Source organism: Engystomops pustulosus, chromosome 4, assembly GCF_040894005.1.
Source record: "Engystomops pustulosus chromosome 4, aEngPut4.maternal, whole genome shotgun sequence".
In the NCBI taxonomy this organism is placed as follows: Eukaryota; Metazoa; Chordata; class Amphibia; order Anura; family Leptodactylidae; genus Engystomops; species Engystomops pustulosus.
Genome location: NC_092414.1, coordinates 204,859,234 through 204,884,443, shown reverse-complemented (window position 1 = coordinate 204,884,443; position 25,210 = coordinate 204,859,234). Strand labels below are relative to the sequence as shown.

Sequence of the window (25,210 nt, the reverse complement as noted above, 5' to 3'; positions counted from 1 at the left end):
TTCATCTCCATCTTATACCCTGTTCACAGGATGAGTTAGTTTTGTGGTACAACCCCATAACAGCCTCCCCAGGCCATCCCTTGTGACCTATAAAGTGGGCAGTGTCTACTTTTTAGCTTTTAATGATGTATCCACTGCCCAGTCTTCCTCAGCGTTGTCTTATTTGTTCAGGCTGCTTCTCTTTTCTTAAGTTTATATAACACCATCTCCCAAGTATTGAATATATCCATAAATAAGTATATATCAGATATCAACAATTCCACGCTGGTCAGCTTTTTAGGTAGTACTACTCCCAGCATGCAATTGCTGGGGGTTATAATTTCCCGGAAGCTAGATATGCTAGAGGCTTCAGAACCCATCCTAGATATTGTTTGATTACACCTTGGTGGTCTTGTAACATCTCTGTGGGGTCCCCAATTCAGCCTAGTTCTAATGCGCTGTAATTGTACTAGGATTCCTGTGGTTTACTTTTATGTCCTAAGTAGCAGTGTCCCCCTGTGATTTTGTGTTTACGAGACTAGATCTCCTCTGATATTATGTTATTTTGGATACTCTGCGATGTTGGGAGCACATACACACATCATATTTACTCTGCTATTTAGAAGCCGCCGTACTGGGGAACGTAGCCAAGCACTCAGCTCAGTTTTGTAATTAGTGGTAATCCCCTGGTGTGTTCTCTAAGCCGGAGAAGCCGATTTTAGTTCTGTAATATATATCAATATGGGATAAGTTGGCAGCTGATTTGAGTTCTAAGAGTCCTGTCCGCAACCAAAAATTGTCTGTGGCCTGAAAATGACAGAGCAAAGTAAAAAAAAAAAAAACCTTAAAACAGCGATTGCATGTGGAATGGTGTAAATGGCCAATGTAACACAGACGGCAAACCTTTGTGCAGGTAACATTATATTATGACAAACCACTGAGCTGCAGTTACGTGGCCTTGCCACCACACTTCGTTCCTCTTGGTTTCTTCGGCACTGCGTATCTGTCACAACGCTTAATGGTTACAATACTGACACAAATTTTTGGAGGTTGTTGAAAAAATTCTCTAGACCCTTCTAGAGTTTTTTGGGAAACAAACCGATTACTGTATTGAATGGAGAAATTGCACTCTTGACCTACTGCTTCATCAATTAGAGGAAACCCCTTTTCTTGTGATTGGAGTCCCAGCAGCCACCGATCCTGTGGATAGTGGAGAACAATAAAACATAAGTCAACACCTTTCATCCCAATTTGCATCCAAGGTATTTCCAGCCTTTCAATAACAATGTTCTTCAATCTTGAGTCTCAAGAACACCAGAGGAGCTGGCTATAATTGACTGTGACCCCTCAGATTTTGGCACGGCTGCACCGGCTTTCATGCGACGGAAATCGGGGGGGGTGGGCCGTTGGACGATCCGACTAATTCGCACTGAGCTTGGTATTTAAGATTCAATTTGTGTCACATCCAATGCACTTATATGCACCAGGAAGAAGAAGGTGAACTCCGTCAGACCTGAGCGGGGAAGCGACACATGCAGGATATCGGGCGCACAATCTTAGTGAATCGCGGCACAGGGCATTCCGTTTGGACAATAGACTCACTGCTCCACTCCTGGGTCCTCTCCTGCTCCCTTGGGCCACTCTGCTCGGTGTCGTTACCCCAATGCAACCAGTGTCAGGAGTCAGGACACAGAGGGGCAAGAGAGGACCTGGGAGCAGTGAGAACTTCTCTCCTGTACTCCAGGCTACCAGGCTTCCTTCACTAATGAACATTTCCATCAGTTATGTTACATCAGTTGTGGAAGCGCTCATTAGACTCTACCAGTAGGGTGCGGGCTGCAGCTTAAGGCATGACAGGTTGTGCATCCACTTATAGGCTTCTAATTGAGATTAATGTGTGCTGCACTTTATGTACATGCTCAGTTGTGAAGCTCCTCTGCTACAGATCAGAAGAAAACTGCACTGGGAAGGAACTCCCGCATTTATCTCACCACTGCTAGGGAGACCAGGAAAACAGGACTCTGGAGTTAGAATCGGAAATTTGTCTTACTGACCCCACAGTCCTGATGACTTGGTTTAACGTATGATTGATTATTACTTGCTGAGGCTTTCTTATGCCAATGCTAAAGCCAAAATGATGAACGGTAAGGACCCTTGAAGAGCAAGTTAATAAGGAATTTACTTGTCCCACCAAGTGAAGAGTCCCATCAAATAACCTTGACCAATCACTGAGGGAGTTATGCATTTACTTCTTGCGACTCAGCAATGTTCAGTCATTTCCCCGGTTCTGCCGTTAATTATCATAAACTGCATCAAATTAAACCTTGACTTTTTCTGTTACTTAATCACTCGAGTCCCTGAGGCAAACACAAGGACACACAGACCCCGGTCTAGCCAGGAGTGATGTAACCGACTGCGTATATGCTGTATACTGGCCAAGACTGTGGGACAGGGGGACGCTAAAGGAACACTAAAGTCTGGTCCAGGGTGTTCTATGTGTATCTCAAAATTCTTTATACCATGTATCATTGTAGTGCCCACTAATAGTGGTGAGGTGAGGGATGTAGACACTGAATCACTTGACAAAGCTTTTGTAGTACACCATGTAACTGTACAACTAGTACAACTTACAGACTGCTAGGAACTGCCAAGTCAGTTGCCTTTTGGAAGGCTGATTTGACTTTCAAGTTTGTTGCTTCTTGATATGATCTAGTTTTAATGCTGTATTAGGCCAGTGCAAAATACTGGTTGGGGAGCTGGAGCCTGTGCAATAATTTTGACTAATTTGACCCCCATTCTTGTGATTGCTGGGCATCCTAGTGGTCAGATCACATTCAATCACAAAAATGGGGGTCTGATTCCCACATTGATAGGGGATAAAATTACAACTTGGATCAACCTATCATAGTAAGAATCTACTTGCTTGTCCTTTTGTCCATCATAGTTTCAGCAGCAAAACATGTGCTGGTAGATTTTTCCATGATGAAGAATGGAAATGTAAGTTTCTCATCTTTTCGAGATCTGTCAGCCATGATCCTGGACATCGCACACTGATGGAGTGCATGAAAATAACTCGAACAGAGAGAGATCAGACAATCCAGACCTTGACTTAGTGACCTGTTCAACGTCATTACATGGCAGCTACAAGGCCACCGGTTACTTCACTAGTAATATTAGCAGCTTTTCTCTCTTATCTGGAGCAGTCACCTTTTCACCCTTGAGCCAACATAACAAGTCGTGTTTATCAGCAGTGTATATGATGTGTATGGCTCCGGAGGATTGCCCGCAGCAGTGTATATGATGTGTATGTCTCTGGAGGATTGCCCGCAGCAGTGTATATGATGTGTATGGCTCGGGAGGATTGCCCGCAGCAGTGTATCTGATGTGTATGGCTCCGGAGGATTGCCCGCAGCAGTGTATCTGATGTGTATGTCTCTGGAGGATTGCCCGCAGCAGTGTATATGATGTGTATGTCTCTGGAGGATTGCCCGCAGCAGTGTATATGATGTGTATGTCTCTGGAGGATTGCCCGCAGCAGTGTATATGATGTGTATGTCTCTGGAGGATTGCCCGCAGCAGTGTATATGATGTGTATGGCTCCGGAGGATTGCCCGCAGCAGTGTATATGATGTGTATGGCTCCGGAGGATTGCCTGCAGCAGTGTATATGATGTGTATGGCTCCATAGGATTGCCCGCAGCAGTGTATATGATGTGTATGTCTCTGGAGGATTGCCCGCAGCAGTGTATATGATGTGTATGGCTCGGGAGGATTGCCCGCAGCAGTGTATCTGATGTGTATGGCTCCGGAGGATTGCCCGCAGCAGTGTATCTGATGTGTATGTCTCTGGAGGATTGCCCGCAGCAGTGTATATGATGTGTATGTCTCTGGAGGATTGCCCGCAGCAGTGTATATGATGTGTATGTCTCTGGAGGATTGCCCGCAGCAGTGTATATGATGTGTATGTCTCTGGAGGATTGCCCGCAGCAGTGTATATGATGTGTATGGCTCCGGAGGATTGCCCGCAGCAGTGTATATGATGTGTATGGCTCCGGAGGATTGCCTGCAGCAGTGTATATGATGTGTATGGCTCCATAGGATTGCCCGCAGCAGTGTATATGATGTGTATGGCTCCGGAGGATTGCCCGCAGCAGTGTATATGATGTGTATGGCTCCGGAGGATTGCCCCCAGCAGTGTATATGATGTGTATGGCTCCGGAGGATTGCCCCCAGCAGTGTATATGATGTGTATGGCTCCGGAGGATTGCCCCCAGCAGTGTATATGATGTGTATGGCTCCGGAGGATTGCCCGCAGCAGTGTATATGATGTGTATGTCTCTGGAGGATTGCCCGCAGCAGTGTATATGATGTGTATGGCTCCGGAGGATTGCCCGCAGCAGTGTATATGATGTGTATGGCTCCGGAGGATTGCCCGCAGCAGTGTATATGATGTGTATGGCTCCGGAGGATTGCCTGCAGCAGTGTATATGATGTGTATGGCTCCATAGGATTGCCCGCAGCAGTGTATATGATGTGTATGGCTCCGGAGGATTGCCCCCAGCAGTGTATATGATGTGTATGGCTCCGGAGGATTGCCCCCAGCAGTGTATATGATGTGTATGGCTCTGGAGGATTGCCCCCAGCAGTGTATATGATGTGTATGGCTCCGGAGGATTGCCCGCAGCAGTGTATATGATGTGTATGGCTCCGGAGGATTGCCCGCAGCAGTGTTGCATTAGTTTAGCTTTGATACAATTCTGATATAGCCTGAAACCCCCAATGTTAAACCCAAAACAACCTGCCAACCTTACTGTACCCCCAATCACTGACATATATGCCCCTTGCCTACAGGACTGTAACCCTGTGTAGGGTTCCCAGTACCCACATACCTATTAAGGGAGCAATGACTATGCTCTGGCCTCTGTGTACTTATGGTATATACACTCACCGGCCACTTTATTAGGTACACCTGTCCAACTGCTCGTTAACACTTAATTTCTAATCAGCCAATCACATGGCGGCAACTCAGTGCATTTAGGCATGTAGACATGGTCAAGACAATCTCCTGCAGTTCAAACCAAGCATCAGTATGGGGAAGAAAGGTGATTTGAGGCCTTTGAACGTGGCATGGTTGTTGGTGCCAGAAGGGCTGGTCTGAGTATTTCAGAAACTGCTGATCTACTGGGATTTTCACGCACAACCATCTCTAGGGTTTACAGAGAATGGTCCGAAAAAGAAAAAACATCCAGTGAGCGGCAGTTCTGTGGGCGGAAATACCTTGTTGATACCAGAGGTCAGAGGAGAATGGGCAGACTGGTTCGAGCTGATAGAAAGGCAACAGTGACTCAAATCGCCACCCGTTACGACCAAGGTAGGCAGAAGAGCATCTCTGAATGCACAGTACGTCGATCTTTGAGGCAGATGGCCTACAGCAGCAGAAGACCACTCCGGGTGCCACTCCTTTCAGCTAAGAACAGGAAACTGAGGCTACAATTTGCACAAGCTCATCGAAATTGGACAGTAGAAGATTGGAAAAACGTTGCCTGGTCTGATGAGTCTCGATTTCTGCTGCGACATTCGGATGGTAGGGTCAGAATTTGGCGCCAACAACATGAAAACATGGATCCATCCTGCCTTGTATCAGCGGGTCAGGCTGGTGGTGGTGGTGTCATGGTGTGGGGAATCTTTTCTTGGCACTCTTTGGGCCCCTGGGTACCAATTGAGCATCATTGCAACGCCACAGCCTACCTGAGTATTGTTGCTGACCATGTCCATCCCTTTATGAGCACAATGTACCCTGTAACATCTGATGGCTACTTTCAGCAGGATAATGCGCCATGTCATAAAGCTGGAATCATCTAAGACTGGTTTCTTGAACATGACAATGAGGTCACTGGACACAAATGGCCTCCACAGTCACCAGATCTCAATCCAATAGAGCATCTTTGGGATGTGGTGGAACGGGAGATTCGCATCATGGATGTGCAGCCGACAAATCTGCGGCAACTGTGTGATGCCATCATGTCAATATGGACCAAAATCTCTGAGGAGCTTCCAGCACCTTGTTGTATCTATGGCACGAAGAATTGAGGCAGTTCTGAAGGCAAAAGGGGGTCCAACCCTTTACTAGCATGGTGTACCTAATAAAGTGGCCGGTGAGTGTATGTCAACCATCACAAAAGAATAGAAAATGGAAGACTTTATAAAGCTGGTTATAAGTTGTATCAGGATCAGTGGTAATGGATCCTCTGTACCACCACAGACAGTGACATAAGCCGACACCTGTGACCAGAGTCTAAGTGGCACCCGTTTTTCAACAGAGCCCGCTGCAAAGCGGGTTGGACTTGCTGCGGCATGGTACCACCAGGTCAACTTTGTCCACGGTGGCGGCCAAGGTGAAGTACAGAATCGTCAGGCAATCTCGGGGACAGGCAGGTAGTATAGAGACAGGCAGCACAGGATTGGAGTCGGGGACGTAGACAGAGTCCTGTCCTACAGAGGCAGCACGGGATCAGAGTCATTAACGGAACCGGGGTCACAACGGGGATTCGGAAACACAGCAATACACATGAAATAGCTTTCTCCGTGCACTAGACACAAAGATCCTGCAGGGAATGCTGGGAGAGGCCAGCTTTTAGCAATTTCCTGGGAATGGCCAGCACCAATTAGCATTGCGCTGGCCCTTTTAATCTTTGAGGGACATGCTTGCCGTGCTGCCGGAGAAGAAACGCGGACAGGTAAGGCAGGGAGGGGAGCCTGGGGACTGCGGAGAGGCATGGTTGTGCCCGGAATGTGGGTTGCGGGGGCATCCGAATGGTGAGGGGCATAGGTTACGGGGGCACCTGTGACATTCTGCAACCAAGATCTCCAGTGATCAGATGTGAGGAGGCTTAAATTCCCTGCAGCGCCCCCAGAGATAAATTGAAGTATTACACTGTTTTCTTTGAAAACAAAGTTCTCTATGGAGATTTAAAATGGGGTTTCTAATCTAGACGTTCCCTGTTACGGTGGTTTCCAGCATTAGGAAAACATGACTGCTCACAGGTTGTGCATTGGAATTTCAACTCAGCCCCATTCACTTCATTAGAAGTGATAGTAGTCACAACCCATGGCCAGGCGTGGGAGCGTTTTCAGATGAGATAGCCTTTGTAATCCTGTACAACCCCTTTAAAGAAAGTCAAAATCTTTAGTCTTATGTAAGCCTTTAAGTAGGCCACAGCAAAAACCATGATGACGGGTGCAGAACTGTGGCCTGTGGTTAGGGGTGTCCTGTATATTAATCTGATAGATCTGTGTCCGCATTGTTTTGTGTGTTTCAGTGCTGCTCTATGCAGGGTTTGTCCTCTTCTATGAATAGACTAGCGAATAAGGATAAATATAGACTAGAAGTAATGATCAGGACCGAGCCTGGACACATGAGCACAAAGCCTCACATGCTTTACTCCTAGAGCGACCATTTCCATGATAACACGGTCACTCTGCCGGCCGAACCCCTGACGGCTACCGGAGGGAAGTCATTTATTTCCTTATCATGTAACGTTAAAACAGTCAGAGATTGTTATTAATTATTAATAGGGCAGCATTAATTCTAAGGCTCTGTACAATCAGTAAGGGGATAACATACATACATTGCACGTTTTTTATGTTAACCGCTAAAGCTAAGGAGCAGGTCAGTGCAGAGAGCCAGAGCACAGCAGTGTGAGGACATGCTCAGTGCATTTGTAGAAGATACAGTACAGTAAGAGACTGCACGTCACTCCACTTAGTGCTTTTTAGGGTGCTCAAGTAGGATACTGGTCTATAACATAACAACAAAGCAAAACTTGGCACTCCTTATCATGATGCAGTATAAAAAGATTTGTTAGTGAACAAAGTTTACAGCAATCCAAAATATGTGTAACGTTTCGGTCTAGAACGAGGCCTTCCCCGGATTGCAAAGGTAATATAGACCTGTGAAAAGCAGAGCTGACTACTAAAATTGCACGAGGATAGAGGATGGAGAATGGGTTTTTCTCATGTCTGTGTTAACTTGCAATCTGTGTTTGAAGAAGGTCTTATTCTAGACCGAAATGTTACGCATATTTTGGATTGCTATAAGCTTTCTTCACCAATAAATCTTTTTCTATTGCATCCTCATAAGGAGTGCCCTGTTTTGCTTTGCTTGAAGAAGATACAATCCTGGAATATAAATCTGCTACTAACAACCTACACAAAGGCATGCTTACACACAGATCTCCTGGGTTCATCTCTAGAACCTTCTGCAGAGAGCACAGAGCGCTGCAGTGTGAGGACACTCCCCCAGTACACATTACAATCCTGGAATATAAATCTGCTTCTAACAACCTACACAAAGGCATGCTTACACAGGTCTCCTGGGTTCATCTCTAGAACCCTCTGCAGAGAGCACAGAGCGCTGCAGTGTGAGGACACTCCCCCAGTACACATTACAATCCTGGAATATAAATCTGCTTCTAACAACCTACACAAAGGCATGCTTACACAGGTCTCCTGGGTTCATCTCTAGAACCTTCTGCAGAGAGCACAGAGCGCTGCAGTGTGAGGACACTCCCCCAGTACACATTACAATCCTGGAATATAAATCTGCTACTAACAACCTACACAAAGGCATGCTTACACACATATCTCCTGGGTTCATCTCTAGAACCTTCTGCAGAGAGCACAGAGCGCTGCAGTGTGAGGACACTCCCCCAGTACACACTACAATCCTCAAATATAAATCTGCTACTAACAACCTACACAAAGGTATGCTTACACAGTTCTCCTGGGTTCATCTCTAGAACCCTCTGCAGAGAGCACAGAGCGCTGCAGTGTGAGGACACTCCCCCAGTACACACTACAATCCTGAAATATAAATCTGCTACTAACAACCTACACAAAGGCATGCTTACACACATATCTCCTGGGTTCATCTCTAGAACCTTCTGCAGAGAGCACAGAGCGCTGCAGTGTGAGGACACTCCCCCACTACAATCCTCAAATATAAATCTGCTACTAACAACCTACACAAAGGTATGCTTACACAGATCTCCTGGGTTCATCTCTAGAACCTTCTGCAGAGAGCACAGAGCGCTGCAGTGTGAGGACACTCCCTCAGTACACACTACAATCCTCAAATATAAATCTGCTACTAACAACCTACACAAAGGTATGCTTACACAGATCTCCTGGGTTCATCTCTAGAACCTTCTGCAGAGAGCACAGAGCGCTGCAGTGTGAGGACACTCCCTCAGTACACACTACAATCCTCAAATATAAATCAATATTTCACAGTAAGGGCTCTTTCACATTGGTGCTGTTTTTCACGTCCGTGGCTCAGTTATTTCCACGGATGCCTCACACAGCCATTGATTTCTATGGGTGTTTTCACATTGGCTTGTATTGTCACTGATCCGTTGTCTGTGGAAAAAATTATGAAACGCCCAATATTGTCACTGATGCAGATCACGGAATGCAATAAAAGTCAATGGGTCCACAAAAAAACGGATGAGGCTGAAAAATCAGGTGTGATGTTTTCAAAGCAATGTTACACCTTTTGTTTTTTTTTTTATTTGAGGACGTGGAGACAAAACTGATGCATAACAGAGACAAATCGCAACGGATGCACAACTGAAACTGCACATAAACGCCAATGTGAAAGAGCCCTAATGCTGCTAAAGGTATGATTACACACTTTTCTATGGCATACATGTAATGCTCTTTTCATAGAGCACAGAGCACAGCAGTGTGAGAATACTCTCCCAGTGCATGTGAAGAATTTCTGAACCTCGAGTATAAATCCATATTCCACAGCCCTGCTGCTACTAACAACTCAAACAAAGGTATGATTATACATCTCTCCAGGGAAGATACATAACACAGGCTGCAGTCTGTATGGTCAGCACTGCTTATACATTCCCTTTAAAAAATACATTTACGGAGAAAACTTTTTCCCCCCCATTACTGAGCCCCCCAACCAGTTACTTGTCACTCTCTCTACTGGTCAGCATCATGTCCGCAGCTGCTCAGAGACCATCTCTGTAACTAAACATTCACCCAATATTAGCATTAGGATTTAGTTGGTGAATGACATTAGTTTTCTTTAGTTTTTTTTTATTTGGTAACATTTACTCACTTTTTGAGTTGTTGCATAGTACTCTATTATTATTGATACAAGTGTTACATGCAGCGGTGCCATGCTCAGGGATTAGGATAATTTGCAGCACTAATATTGTGATGCAGAAGCAATGATAAGATACGCAGTGTTTACAAGCCGGATGCTAGCGCCACAGCTTCCTTTTTATGGGGGTTAAGGAACAGGTGTGTGTTTTTGTAGAGCAATTAAAGGAAAGGGTAATAAAGGATGATAAGGGGTTCAGCGTACAATGTCACCTTTTGTACTGTGATAAGCAAGAGCCCAACGGTGATGATCAATTATCTGCCTATTAACATCCAGCATTAAATATGGCGCTTGAACGGACGCCATAGCTGCTTGGCCTGCTGTACTCAGAGAAGAGACCTGGCAGCAGCTGGATCTGTAACCACAGAATCCTATAGGTGGCTTTCAGTAACATAATGGAAAGTAATGGACGACTCTTCCTCTGGTGTTTGCAGGAGCTCAGGAGTAGCCAGGAAGTGTCTGTAGGCTCCCAGGTGTTAAACGCGGTTGAAACCAAAATCAGATTTTTCAAAATGTTTTAGAAATGACTCAAATTTTCCTGTAAGTTCCGTATATACTCGAGTGTACATTTTTCAGCACTATTTTTGTATACTTGAGTATATATTAAAAAAAGAAAACTAGTACCCCCGGTGCTCTCTCTTCTCTTTCCGGTATGTGTAGCAGTGTGGGTAAAGATAGGTTAAAGGGGTTTCCCCACAAAAGAAAATGCACATCAGTACTTTTTCAGCATTTCCCAATTCATAAACTTGTCCTATACCTTAATAATAATAATAATAATAATAATAATTCCTTTATTTATATAGCGCACACAGATTTCGCCGTCCTTGAATGAATGGGTAGCACATGGACATAAACAATGTTAGTGTGAGGGGAGGCTTAGACATTGTAGTATTACATTCCCCTCACAGTTTCATTCATTAATCCCTCTCTTTATTATTAAATATCGGTAGAATTTAATGTTGCCGTTTCCTGCCAGATCATGGGTTTAGGGCGCTGAGCCGCTCCCGCTGATCCCCAACATAATGAAGCTATTGTCAGACACTGGATAATCCCGTGCGCTACTGTACATAACATCTACACCTGCATGTGCCGCACCCCACACCTAGTCCTATAAGGTCACCTACCTGGATGCATGACATAGTAACCCATATACATTGTACCGTCTCTCTCAACTACTCTGTTCCACAAGTGATTAACCCGCATTTAGTTTTAGGCTGCAATCCCAATACACAAGGTCAGTGCAAAACCATTGTGTAAACTTGTTAAGGAGGCGATTGACCCTCCTTCAGAATCTCCTTCACCACCACTTCTTGTACACTGAACAGAAGCTTCAGACTCCAATCACTTCAGTATCCTCAAGAGGTGAAGAATACTGTACGCTGATCTTCAGGCCATTAAATCCTACTGCTGTATTCATTTATTATTTAAAGGGAATGTTTACTTGAAGCCACTTCTGCCTACACAGCCAAAGCTGCTGTATACCGTGCCTCTCAGATACATCCAGAACCTGCAATGGTCTTCATTGGCTGCTGGCAGGGAATATAGCTAACCAGGGAAGTAACTATATCTAAGCTAGATTGTCTGGTGTCAGAAGTGGCTTACAGTTAGAGGTTGTAACTCCCCTAAAAATAGTGATGTCCGCTTGTACATCCTGTATTATACTCCAGAGCTGCACTCACTATTCTGCTGCTGGTGCAGTCACTGAGGATCAGTACAGGATAAGTAATGTCATGTATGTACACAGTGACTGCACCACCAGCAGAATAGTGAGTGCAGCCCTGGAGTATAATACAGGATGTAACTCAGGATCAGTACAGGATAAGTAATGTCATGTATGTACACAGTGACTGCACCAGCAGCAGAATAGTGAGTGCAGCTCTGGAGTATAATACAGGATGTAACTCAGGATCAGTACAGGATAAGTAATACCATGTATGTACACAGTGACTGCACCAGCAGCAGAATAGTGAGTGCAGCTCTGGGGTATAATACAGGATGTAACTCAGGATCAGTACAGGTAATGTCATGTATGTACAGAGTTACATCCTGTATTATACCCCAGATGCACTCACTATTCTGCTGGTGGTGCAGTCACTGTGTACATACATGACATTACTTATCCTGTACTGATCCTGAGTTACCTCCTGTATTATACCCCAGAGCTGCACTCACTATTCTGCTGCTGGTGCAGTCACTGTGTACATACATGACATTACTTATCCTGTACTGATCCTGAGTTACATCATACATTATACTCCAGAGCTGCACTCACTATTCTGCTGCTGGTGCAGTCACTGTGTACATACATGACATTACTTATCCTGTACTGATCCTGAGTTACATCCTGTATTATACTCCAGAGCTGCACTCACTATTCTGCTGCTGGTGCAGTCACTGTGTACATACATGACATTACTTATCCTGTACTGATCCTGAGTTACATCCTGTATTATACTCCAGAGCTGCACTCACTATTCTGCTGCTGGTGCAGTCACTGTGTACATACATGACATTACTTATCCTGTACTGATCCTGAGTTACATCCTGTATTATACTCCAGAGCTGCACTCACTATTCTGCTGCTGGTGCAGTCACTGTGTACATACATGACATTACTTATCCTGTACTGATCCTGAGTTACATCCTGTATTATACCCCAGAGCTGCACTCACTATTCTGCTGATGCAGTCACTGTATACATACATGACATTACTTATCCTGTACTGATCCTGAGTTACATCCTGGATTATACTCCACAGCTGCACTCACTACTCTGCTGCTGGAGGAGTCACTGTGTACATACATGACATTACTTATCCTGTACTGATCCTGAGTTACATCCTGTATTATACCCCAGAGCTGCACTCACTATTCTGCTGCTGGTGCAGTCACTGTGTACATACATGACATTACTTATCCTGTACTGATCCTGAGTTACATCCTGTATTATACTGCAGTGCTGCACTCACTATTCTGCTGCTGGTGCAGTCACTGTGTACATACATGACATTACTTATCCTGTACTGATCCTGAGTTACATCCTGTATTATACTGCAGAGCTGCATTCACTATTCTGCTGGATGAATAATTCCTATATACTTTCTAGGAGTGGGTATATGTAGATAGAGATAAGGCTGCTTACCTAGGTGTTTGCTAAAGGCACATCTCCCGCCATGTCTTTGTATCAGTGTTGGCCTGTGACTTGAGATATGGTTCAGCCTATGGATGTGAAACATAAAGGTAGAATAATGGCAGGAATACTTTTACAATGAATCATAATGGTGTGTCTGCCATGTCTGCCTGGAAAACCAAGGTGACAACCATTCTGAGCACTGATGTACTATATAGCTGCTCTATTGCATGTGGATGTAGAGACAAACTGCAAAATACCCACTCCCCTTATGTTCAGGGCTTCCATTGTATCGGTTCTTATTGAGAATATCCAAAAAATGGGAAAAGAATATGCAAATGAGAGACAGAAGAAAAAGACTCTCTAGCGCCACCTATAGTTGTGTAAGCAGTTTGTACCGATGGGAACATTGTGATAGTGATGTGGGTAAAGTGGGGACTGTGCTTGTAGTGGGGCTATAGTTGGATTGTGTACACAAGGTCTATGCTGGGGTGGGGGGTGTCCTGGTGTACCGGAGCACAGTGGCTATAAGAGGGAATAAGGCGGGGTCCTCTGGCTGTGAGGACTTTATTATCATAGTTTTAGAGGTATTCTGGTTCTTATAGGGCAACATAATTATTAAGGAGCCCAATGTGTTTATACTGGGGTGCAATGATGAGGCAAAGTGGCTGATTTGGGGGCACTGTGTCCTTAATTATGGCACTAGGTAGGGTTGTTACAGGCTCCGTGTGTCTCTATGGCTATAGTGACTGCACTTGTGATCACTGAGCAGTCATTATGGTGGTCTGGCCAAATATACTACATCTGCATAAGAAGGCATTGAGCAGGTAGATACCCCCCATGTATGTGGTGTGTCTATGAATATACAGTAGAATAGTAACTACACACCTCGGTCATTGTGTTACTATTTACCAGCATTGTATCCTTAGAGTCTTTGCTTTGTTCTTTGTTGCCTACGTTGTGTCGTTTCCCTCTCCCCGTGTAATCAAACAGACGTGATCGCAGGCGGTTACCAGGAGGTGAAGGGAAACACTGCCGAACGATCACACCACTCGCAGCTCAGCCCCTTTCCTGACTCAGAAACAGATAGGAAGGAAATATTTACAGTTTCACAGGAATTTTGGAAGTCTCTGTATAAAAAGAGCAAATCTGTAACCACAGGCATGACTACAACCCCAAGCAGAGCGGAACAAGGGGCTGGGTTATCGCCAGGGCACAGGAGATGTCCATAGCGCTAAAAAAAAAAAAAATATTTCCCTTGAAAATACTTAAAAAGTATTTTACATTTAGGCCTTTACATTCACTGACCACACAGTGTCATTTGTGATCGGTAAGGAAGCCAGCCAGTAGGTGTACATTTTCCCAGCAGTGCCCCCAAAGGAGAAATGAAGCATTACACAGTGTGCATTCATATCCATGGGTTGTCTATATAGTGCAGGACAGGCCAGGTCCTCCACAGGAAGAAAAAATATCTGCAGCTAGGTAGGCAGCATGGACAGGTAGGTGTTCCTATAGGGGTATGAAATCTCAGTGCGGTGCCTCTTCAGGTCGCAGTTATTATTGCAGCTGTGACACCAGTATACAGGTGTGTCTACAATTCAGAGGGCCTATGCCAAAAGTCAGGAATCCCCTCCTCTTCAACAAAAAGGGGGGGTCCAATAGTTTCCAAAAACTAAAGCTATACCCCCAGCAGGTATCATATATGATCATACAGTAGATGTAGTGTACGGCCTTGCTTTTCTGTGTCGTCAATAGACGGATGTCGCAGCCGTTCCCTTCTCGTATACAGTAAGTGTTCTCATGAGGAAGTGCAATCCCTCCTTGTTCAGAGGTCAAAAATAAATTTATAGTATAAAGCGGAAACCGTATATCTGGAGCAGGATGTGGGCCTGTTGCCAAATCAATTCTGCAGCGGCCGTCATAAAGCCCTGTCATTGTGTTACTGTATAATGTGACGTTATACACATTCAGATAGTTCCAGAAAAATAGTCCCTGCAGTCCCTGATAATTGTGAAGTGGGCCTAATTCCCATTTATAATGAAAGGAGGAGATCCCGACAGACAAGAAAGGGCTTAAAGTCTACCACAATGGGGCAAATTTACTTACCTGTTCCTGTCGCGATCCCAGATCCGGACCGTCCGATGAAGATGAAGTCCGGCGCGATTCACGTAGATTAGAATAGATTGTGAGCTCCATGGGGACAGGGACCTATCTGTGCAGCGCTATGTAATCTGTGTGCGCTATATAAATAAAGGAATTATTATTTGTTTTCATGCATTATGAACCAAACATACAATGCGAATGCTGTAGCTATACTGATGCAGGCACATATCTTGTTTAATCCCTCTGCTGAGTGGTTTTGCTGAAAAATCAATTATAAAATTCAGGATCGAGGGAAAGCTGGATCCTCATTACACACAAAGCTTTCTGAACAGCCAAGACAGGACTAATCACTCTTTGCTGGATGACTCATACATAGCAGCTGGGGGATGGTGCAGCAATTGATTATTCTGCCTGGCAGGGAGAACAGTGATTGCATCATCCTCTGGAGCAGTGCATAACTAACATACAAGGAAAAGCACTGAGCCCAGGCACCGAAGTGACAGAGCCTCATTATCATAATTTTAAAATAGTTTTTCCCCCAAAACCACTCAGCTCAGGGATTAAACAAGATATGATCCTGCATCAGTGTAGCTACAGCATTCTCAAGGTATGTTTGCTTCATAATGCATCACATCACATGGTAGATTTCCTTTAAAAAGGAACGAGAAGAAACTTTGTATCTGAGGAAAGTCTCTACTAATATTTAAGCTGAATTCCATCTTGCTAGAAAACAGACAGAAGATCACCAAGTCATGGACATGGAAGTCTTAAGCCAGGACAGATCACTGTGACTTTAATGGAGACAATTTAGTTTTCCCGTGCAGAAGTGAAGATAGGACCAATCTTACAGGAAGGAGATTCCTCTCTCCATTACTGACATTGCAGGAGCTTCTGACAGATAATACATCAAATTTATTCACCTCCTCATGACTCACACACTACCTAACCAAGGATTAAAGTCACTATCAAGGAAAACCATTTGCACTAGGATCACGTCCCGGTGCGAGGGATTTTCTATGAAGCCGTGTTGTACCGGTACGAGCGTCACTCAAGATTTATAGTATTTAGACAATGGCTGGAGGCAAACAAGAAATACGTCTTACATTATATAAACAGCTGCAGCTGCTCCGTCCCTCTCACGTCCCGTCTGACAGATCCTAACACGAGTCCTGCACAAAGTCGTGTGATATCTGTATACAGCATGTGACCGACCACTGATCCACTGAATATGGTGCCTGATATAGTGAAGGGCAATTCAATCCAGTTACCAATCATATTATAAGGATATACACTCACCGGCCACTTTATTAGGTACACCATGCTAGTAACGGGTTGGACCCCCTTTTGCCTTCAGAACTGCCTCAATTCTTCGTGGCATAGATTCAACAAGGTGCTGGAAGCTCCTCAGAGATTTTGGTCCATATTGACATGATGGCATCACACAGTTGCCGCAGATTTGTCGGCTGCACATCCATGATGCGAATCTCCCGTTCCACCACATCCCAAAGATGCTCTATTGGATTGAGATCTGGTGACTGTGGAGGCCATTTGAGTCCAGTGACCTCATTGTCATGTTCAAGAAACCAGTCTGAGATGATTCCAGCTTTATGACATGGCGCATTATCCTGCTGAAAGTAGCCATCAGATGTTACAGGGTACATTGTGGTCATAAAGGGATGGACATGGTCAGCAACAATACTCAGGTAGGCTGTGGCGTTGTACCAAGGGGCCCAAAGAGTGCCAAGAAAATATTCCCCACACCATGACACCACCACCACCAGCCTGAACCGTTGATACAAGGCAGGATGGATCCATGCTTTCATGTTGTTGACGCCAAATTCTGACCCTACCATCCGAATGTCGCAGCAGAAATCGAGACTCATCAGACCAGGCAACGTTTTTCCAATCTTCTACAGTCCAATTACGATGAGCTTGTGCAAATTGTAGCCTCAGTTTCCTGTTCTTAGCTGAAAGGAGTGGCACCCGGTGTGGTCTTCTGCTGCCGTAGCCCATCTGCCTCAAAGTTGGACGTACTGTGCGTTCAGAGATGCTCTTCTGCCTACCTTGGTTGTAACGGGTGGCGATTTGAGTCACTGTTGCCTTTCTATCAGCTCGAACCAGTCTGCCCATTCTCCTCTGACCTCTGGCATCAACAAGGCATTTCCGCCACAGAACTGCCGCTCACTGGATGTTTTTTCTTTTTCGGACCATTCTCTGTAAACCCTAGAGATGGTTGTGCGTGAAAATCCCAGTAGATCAGCAGTTTCTGAAATACTCAGACCAGCCCTTCTGGCACCAACAACCATGCCACGTTCAAAGGCATCAAATCACCTTTCTTCCCCATACTGATGCTCGGGAGAACTGCAGGAGATTGTCTTGACCATGTCTACATGCCTAAATGCACTGAGTTGCCGCCATGTGATTGGCTGATTAGAAATTAAGAGTTATCGAGCAGTTGGACAGGTGTACCTAATAAAGTGGCCAGTGAGTGTATAATGGGTCATAATATGGACCATGCAATGCTGCCGTAGTGCGGACAGCTCATGGAGGCCAAGTAGTGTGCGGACATGTGATGGAGGCCTAGCAGTGCAGAGTAGTGAGTATGAGGTGTGCGGATAGCTGATGGAGGCCCAGCAGTGTGCGGATAGCTGATGGAGGCCCAGCAGTGCAGAGTAGTGAGTATGAGGTGTGCGGATAGCTGATGGAGGCCCGGCAGTGCAGAGTAGTGAGTATGAGGTGTGCGGATAGCTGATGGAGGCCCGGTAGTGCAGAGTAGTGAGTATGAGGTGTGCGGATAGCTGATGGAGGCCTAGCAGTGTGCGGATAGCTGATGGAGGCCTAGCAGTGCAGAGTAGTGAGTATGAGGTGTGCGGATAGCTGATGGAGGCCTAGCAGGGCAGAGTAGTGAGTATGAGGTGTGCGGATAGCTGATGGAGGCCTAGCAGTGTGCAGATAGCTGATGGAGGCCCAGCAGTGTGCGGATAGCTGATGGAGGCCTAGCAGTGTGCGGATAGCTGATGGAGGCCTAGCAGTGTGCGGATAGCTGATGGAGGCCTAGCAGTGTGCGGATAGCTGATGGAGGCCTAGCAGTGTGCGGATAGCTGATGGAGGCCTAGCAGTGTGCGGATAGCTGATGGAGGCCTAGCAGTGTGCGGATAGCTGATGGAGGCCCAGCAGTGTGCGGATAGCTGATGGAGGCCCAGCAGTGTGCGGATAGCTGATGGAGGCCTAGCAGTGTGCGGATAGCTGATGGAGGCCCGGTAGTGCAGAGTAGTGAGTATGAGGTGTGCGGATAGCTGATGGAGGCCTAGCAGTGTGCGGATAGCTGATGGAGGCCTAGCAGTGCAGAGTAGCGAGTATGAGGTGTGCGGATAGCTGATGGAGGCCTAGCAGTGCAGAGTAGCGAGTATGAGGTGTGCGGATAGCTGATGGAGGCCCAGCAGTGCAGAGTAGTGAGTATGAGGTGTGCGGATAGCTGATGGAGGCCTAGCAGTGTGCGGATAGCTGATGGAGGCCTAGCAGTGCAGAGTAGCGAGTATGAGGTGTGCGGATAGCTGATGGAGGCCTAGCAGTGCAGAGTAGCGAGTATGAGGTGTGCGGATAGCTGATGGAGGCCTAGCAGTGCAGAGTAGCGAGTATGAGGTGTGCGGATAGCTGATGGAGGCCTAGCAGTGCAGAGTACTGAGTATGAGGTGTGCGGATAGCTGATGGAGGCCTAGCAGTGTGCGGATAGCTGATGGAGGCCTAGCAGTGCAGAGTAGTGAGTATGAGGTGTGCGGATAGCTGATGGAGGCGCGGCAGTGCAGAGTAGTGAGTATGAGGTGTGCGGATAGCTGATGGAGGCCCAGCAGTGCAGAGTAGTGAGTATGAGGTGTGCGGATAGCTGATGGAGGCCTAGCAGTGTGCGGATAGCTGATGGAGGCCTAGCAGTGCAGAGTAGTGAGTATGAGGTGTGCGGATAGCTGATGGAGGCCTAGCAGGGCAGAGTAGCGAGTATGAGGTGTGCGGATAGCTGATGGAGGCCCAGCAGTGCAGAGTAGTGAGTATGAGGTGTGCGGATAGCTGATGGAGGCCCGGCAGTGCAGAGTAGTGAGTATGAGGTGTGCGGATAGCTGATGGAGGCCCGGCAGTGCAGAGTAGTGAGTATGAGGTGTGCGGATAGCTGATGGAGGCCCGGCAGTGCAGAGTAGTGAGTTTGAGGTGTGCGGATAGCTGATGGAGGCCTAGCAGTGCAGAGTAGTGAGTATGAGGTGTGCGGATAGCTGATGGAGGCCCGGCAGTGTGCGGATAGCTGATGGAGGCCTAGCAGTGCAGAGTAGTGAGTATGAGGTGTGCGGATAGCTGATGGAGGCCCGGCAGTGCAGAGTAGTGAGTATGAGGTGTGCGGATAGCTGATGGAGGCCCGGCAGTGCAGAGTAGTGAGTATGAGGTGTGCGGATAGCTGATGGAGGCCCGGCAGTGCAGAGTAGTGAGTATGAGGTGTGCGGATAGCTGATGGAGGCCCAGCAGTGCAGAGTAGTGAGGATGAGGTGTGCGGATAGCTGATGGAGGCCCGGCAGTGCAGAGTAGTGAGTATGAGGTGTGCGGATAGCTGATGGAGGGCCGGCAGTGCAGAGTAGTGAGTATGAGGTGTGCGGATAGCTGATGGAGGCCTAGCAGTGCAGAGTAGTGAGTATGAGGTGTGCGGATAGCTGATGGAGGCCTAGCAGGGCAGAGTAGCGAGTATGAGGTGTGCGGATAGCTGATGGAGGCCTAGCAGTGCAGAGTAGTGAGTATGAGGTGTGCGGATAGCTGATGGAGGCCTAGCAGTGCAGAGTAGTGAGTATGAGGTGTGCGGATAGCTGATGGAGGCCTAGCAGTGTGCGGATAGCTGATGGAGGCCCGGCAGTGCAGAGTAGTGAGTATGAGGTGTGCGGATAGCTGATGGAGGCCTAGCAGTGTGCGGATAGCTGATGGAGGCCCGGCAGTGCAGAGTAGTGAGTATGAGGTGTGCGGATAGCTGATGGAGGCCCGGCAGTGCAGAGTAGTGAGTATGAGGTGTGCGGATAGCTGATGGAGGCCCAGCAGTGTGCGGATAGCTGATGGAGGCCCGGCAGTGCAGAGTAGTGAGTATGAGGTGTGCGGATAGCTGATGGAGGCCCGGCAGTGCAGAGTAGTGAGTATGAGGTGTGCGGATAGCTGATGGAGGGGCGGCAGTGCAGAGTAGTGAGTATGAGGTGTGCGGATAGCTGATGGAGGCCCGGCAGTGCAGAGTAGTGAGTATGAGGTGTGCGGATAGCTGATGGAGGCCTAGCAGTGCAGAGTAGTGAGTATGAGGTGTGCGGATAGCTGATGGAGGCCCAGCAGTGCAGAGTAGTGAGTATGAGGTGTGCGGATAGCTGATGGAGGCCCAGCAGTGCAGAGTAGTGAGTATGAGGTGTGCGGATAGCTGATGGAGGCCCAGCAGTGCAGAGTAGTGAGTATGAGGTGTGCGGATAGCTGATGGAGGCCCAGCAGTGCAGAGTAGTGAGTATGAGGTGTGCGGATAGCTGATGGAGGCCCGGCAGTGCAGAGTAGTGAGTATGAGGTGTGCGGATAGCTGATGGAGGCCTAGCAGTGCAGAGTAGTGAGTATGAGGTGTGCGGATAGCTGATGGAGGCCTAGCAGGGCAGAGTAGTGAGTATGAGGTGTGCGGATAGCTGATGGAGGCCTAGCAGTGCAGAGTAGTGAGTATGAGGTGTGCGGATAGCTGATGGAGGCCTAGCAGTGCAGAGTAGTGAGTATGAGGTGTGCGGATAGCTGATGGAGGCCTAGCAGTGTGCGGATAGCTGATGGAGGCCTAGCAGTGCAGAGTAGTGAGTATGAGGTGTGCGGATAGCTGATGGAGGCCCGGTAGTGCAGAGTAGTGAGTATGAGGTGTGCGGATAGCTGATGGAGGCCCGGCAGGGCAGAGTAGTGAGTATGAGGTGTGCGGATAGCTGATGGAGGCCTAGCAGTGCAGAGTAGTGAGTATGAGGTGTGCGGATAGCTGATGGAGGCCTAGCAGTGCAGAGTAGTGAGTATGAGGTGTGCGGATAGCTGATGGAGGCCTAGCAGTGTGCGGATAGCTGATGGAGGCCTAGCAGTGCAGAGTAGTGAGTATGAGGTGTGCGGATAGCTGATGGAGGCCCGGCAGTGCAGAGTAGTGAGTATGAGGTGTGCGGATAGCTGATGGAGGCCCGGCAGTGCAGAGTAGTGAGTATGAGGTGTGCGGATAGCTGATGGAGGCCCGGCAGTGCAGAGTAGTGAGTATGAGGTGTGCGGATAGCTGATGGAGGCCTAGCAGGGCAGAGTAGCGAGTATGAGGTGTGCGGATAGCTGATGGAGGCCTAGCAGTGCAGAGTAGTGAGTATGAGGTGTGCGGATAGCTGATGGAGGCCTAGCAGTGCAGAGTAGTGAGTATGAGGTGTGCGGATAGCTGATGGAGGCCCAGCAGTGCAGAGTAGTGAGTATGAGGTGTGCGGATAGCTGATGGAGGCCCAGCAGTGCAGAGTAGTGAGTATGAGGTGTGCGGATAGCTGATGGAGGCCCAGCAGTGCAGAGTAGTGAGTATGAGGTGTGCGGATAGCTGATGGAGGCCCAGCAGTGCAGAGTAGTGAGTATGAGGTGTGCGGATAGCTGATGGAGGCCTAGCAGTGCAGAGTAGTGAGTATGAGGTGTGCGGATAGCTGATGGAGGCCTAGCAGGGCAGAGTAGTGAGTATGAGGTGTGCGGATAGCTGATGGAGGCCTAGCAGTGCAGAGTAGTGAGTATGAGGTGTGCGGATAGCTGATGGAGGCCTAGCAGTGCAGAGTAGTGAGTATGAGGTGTGCGGATAGCTGATGGAGGCCTAGCAGTGTGCGGATAGCTGATGGAGGCCTAGCAGTGCAGAGTAGTGAGTATGAGGTGTGCGGATAGCTGATGGAGGGCCGGCAGTGCAGAGTAGTGAGTATGAGGTGTGCGGATAGCTGATGGAGGCCCGGTAGTGCAGAGTAGTGAGTATGAGGTGTGCGGATAGCTGATGGAGGCCCGGCAGGGCAGAGTAGTGAGTATGAGGTGTGCGGATAGCTGATGGAGGCCTAGCAGTGCAGAGTAGTGAGTATGAGGTGTGCGGATAGCTGATGGAGGCCTAGCAGTGCAGAGTAGTGAGTATGAGGTGTGCGGATAGCTGATGGAGGCCCGGCAGTGCAGAGTAGTGAGTATGAGGTGTGCGGATAGCTGATGGAGGCCCAGCAGTGCAGAGTAGTGAGTATGAGGTGTGCGGATAGCTGATGGAGGCCCGGCAGTGCAGAGTAGTGAGTATGAGGTGTGCGGATAGCTGATGGAGGCCTAGCAGTGCAGAGTAGTGAGTATGAGGTGTGCGGATAGCTGATGGAGGCCTAGCAGTGCAGAGTAGTGAGTATGAGGTGTGCGGATAGCTGATGGAGGCCCAGCAGTGCAGAGTAGTGAGTATGAGGTGTGCGGATAGCTGATGGAGGCCCAGCAGTGCAGATTAGTGAGTATGAGGTGTGCGGATAGCTGATGGAGGCCTAGCAGTGCAGAGTAGTGAGTATGAGGTGTGCGGATAGCTGATGGAGGCCTAGCAGTGCAGAGTAGTGAGTATGAGGTGTGCGGATAGCTGATGGAGGCCCAGCAGGGCAGAGTAGTGAGTATGAGGTGTGCGGATAGCTGATGGAGGCCCAGCAGTGCAGAGTAGTGAGTATGAGGTGTGCGGATAGCTGATGGAGGCCTAGCAGTGCAGAGTAGTGAGTATGAGGTGTGCGGATAGCTGATGGAGGCGCGGCAGTGCAGAGTAGTGAGTATGAGGTGTGCGGATAGCTGATGGAGGCGCGGCAGTGCAGAGTAGTGAGTATGAGGTGTGCGGATAGCTGATGGAGGCCCGGCAGTGCAGAGTAGTGAGTATGAGGTGTGCGGATAGCTGATGGAGGCCTAGCAGTGCAGAGTAGTGAGTATGAGGTGTGCGGATAGCTGATGGAGGCCCGGCAGTGCAGAGTAGTGAGTATGAGGTGTGCGGATAGCTGATGGAGGCCTAGCAGTGCAGAGTAGTGAGTATGAGGTGTGCGGATAGCTGATGGAGGCCCGGCAGTGCAGAGTAGTGAGTATGAGGTGTGCGGATAGCTGATGGAGGCCCGGCAGTGCAGAGTAGTGAGTATGAGGTGTGCGGATAGCTGATGGAGGCCTAGCAGTGCAGAGTAGTGAGTATGAGGTGTGCGGATAGCTGATGGAGGCCCGGCAGTGCAGAGTAGTGAGTATGAGGTGTGCGGATAGCTGATGGAGGCCTAGCAGTGCAGAGTAGCGAGTATGAGGTGTGCGGATAGCTGATGGAGGCCTAGCAGTGCAGAGTAGTGAGTATGAGGTGTGCGGATAGCTGATGGAGGCCTAGCAGTGCAGAGTAGTGAGTATGAGGTGTGCGGATAGCTGATGGAGGCCCGGCAGTGCAGAGTAGTGAGTATGAGGTGTGCGGATAGCTGATGGAGGCCTAGCAGTGCAGAGTAGTGAGTATGAGGTGTGCGGATAGCTGATGGAGGCCTAGCAGTGCAGAGTAGTGAGTATGAGGTGTGCGGATAGCTGATGGAGGCCCGGCAGTGCAGAGTAGTGAGTATGAGGTGTGCGGATAGCTGATGGAGGCCTAGCAGTGCAGAGTAGGGAGTATGAGGTGTGCGGATAGCTGATGGAGGCGCGGCAGTGCAGAGTAGTGAGTATGAGGTGTGCGGATAGCTGATGGAGGCCCGGCAGTGCAGAGTAGTGAGTATGAGGTGTGCGGATAGCTGATGGAGGCGCGGCAGTGCAGAGTAGTGAGTATGAGGTGTGCGGATAGCTGATGGAGGCCTAGCAGTGCAGAGTAGCGAGTATGAGGTGTGCGGATAGCTGATGGAGGCCTAGCAGTGCAGAGTAGTGAGTATGAGGTGTGCGGATAGCTGATGGAGGCCCGGCAGTGCAGAGTAGTGAGTATGAGGTGTGCGGATAGCTGATGGAGGCGCGGCAGTGCAGAGTAGTGAGTATGAGGTGTGCGGATAGCTGATGGAGGCGCGGCAGTGCAGAGTAGCGAGTATGAGGTGTGCGGATAGCTGATGGAGGCCTAGCAGTGCAGAGTAGTGAGTATGAGGTGTGCGGATAGCTGATGGAGGCCCGGCAGTGCAGAGTAGTGAGTATGAGGTGTGCGGATAGCTGATGGAGGCCCGGCAGTGCAGAGTAGTGAGTATGAGGTGTGCGGATAGCTGATGGAGGCCCGGCAGTGCCTGGTACTGAGCCGAGTTGCACAACTCTTCTGCAGTGTGTAGTAGTGACTCACAAGAACAAGTTGTGATAGTCATATAAAAGTAAATGTAGTTTGTGCTTTAGGTGCAGGACAAGCCCATGTCAGGGATGAGGCGGTGTCTAAACAATAGTCCCACTCATACATACAGATGACATTCGCCCTTGCACTGATATTGGTTGGGGAACATTGACTTCTGTTCAGATCTCCAGGACACTAGAAGTCGGTGGCAATCAGTGTCTAGGGCAGAGGGGCGCTGGTCCAGATTCTGGTGCCATAGACTGGTTATTGTACCAGAAAGCCAAGCGATTGTGCTAGTCGTGTAGCTGAGGCCATTGTGTCCCCGCAGAATATCTGTTGGGACAATGTTGTCCATCATATAATAAGAAGCAGACTCCTGGCTCAGACAATACATTATCATCAGGAGGACTGGATCCTATTAGGTTATAGAACAGACTGGAGCCAAGATATCAGGGGAAAACCGCACCAGTCCTGGGCTACCAAATTACTGGTGAATGAAGAAGGGAATAAAGTAATTATCAGATGTTTAATAATTATCGATAAATGAA

The 25,210-nt window shown here is 48.0% G+C and overlaps 2 long non-coding RNA genes across 2 annotated transcripts in view; one reads left to right on the top strand and one right to left on the bottom strand.

The window, feature by feature from the left end:
* The window catches only part of LOC140128125 (uncharacterized), a 55,018-nt gene that overhangs the window by 13,387 nt on the left and 16,421 nt on the right, over positions 1-25,210 (top strand). The window contains exon 3 of the long non-coding RNA XR_011855109.1: positions 9,553-9,655. This is a non-coding gene — a long non-coding RNA (uncharacterized lncRNA). The remainder of the gene's footprint in view (positions 1-9,552; positions 9,656-25,210) is intronic.
* LOC140128127 (uncharacterized) lies at positions 867-14,427 on the bottom strand. Its single transcript, XR_011855111.1, has 3 exons — positions 14,174-14,427; positions 13,298-13,374; positions 867-1,179 (listed from the first exon to the last, which is right to left on the bottom strand). It is a non-coding gene; the product is annotated as an uncharacterized lncRNA (long non-coding RNA).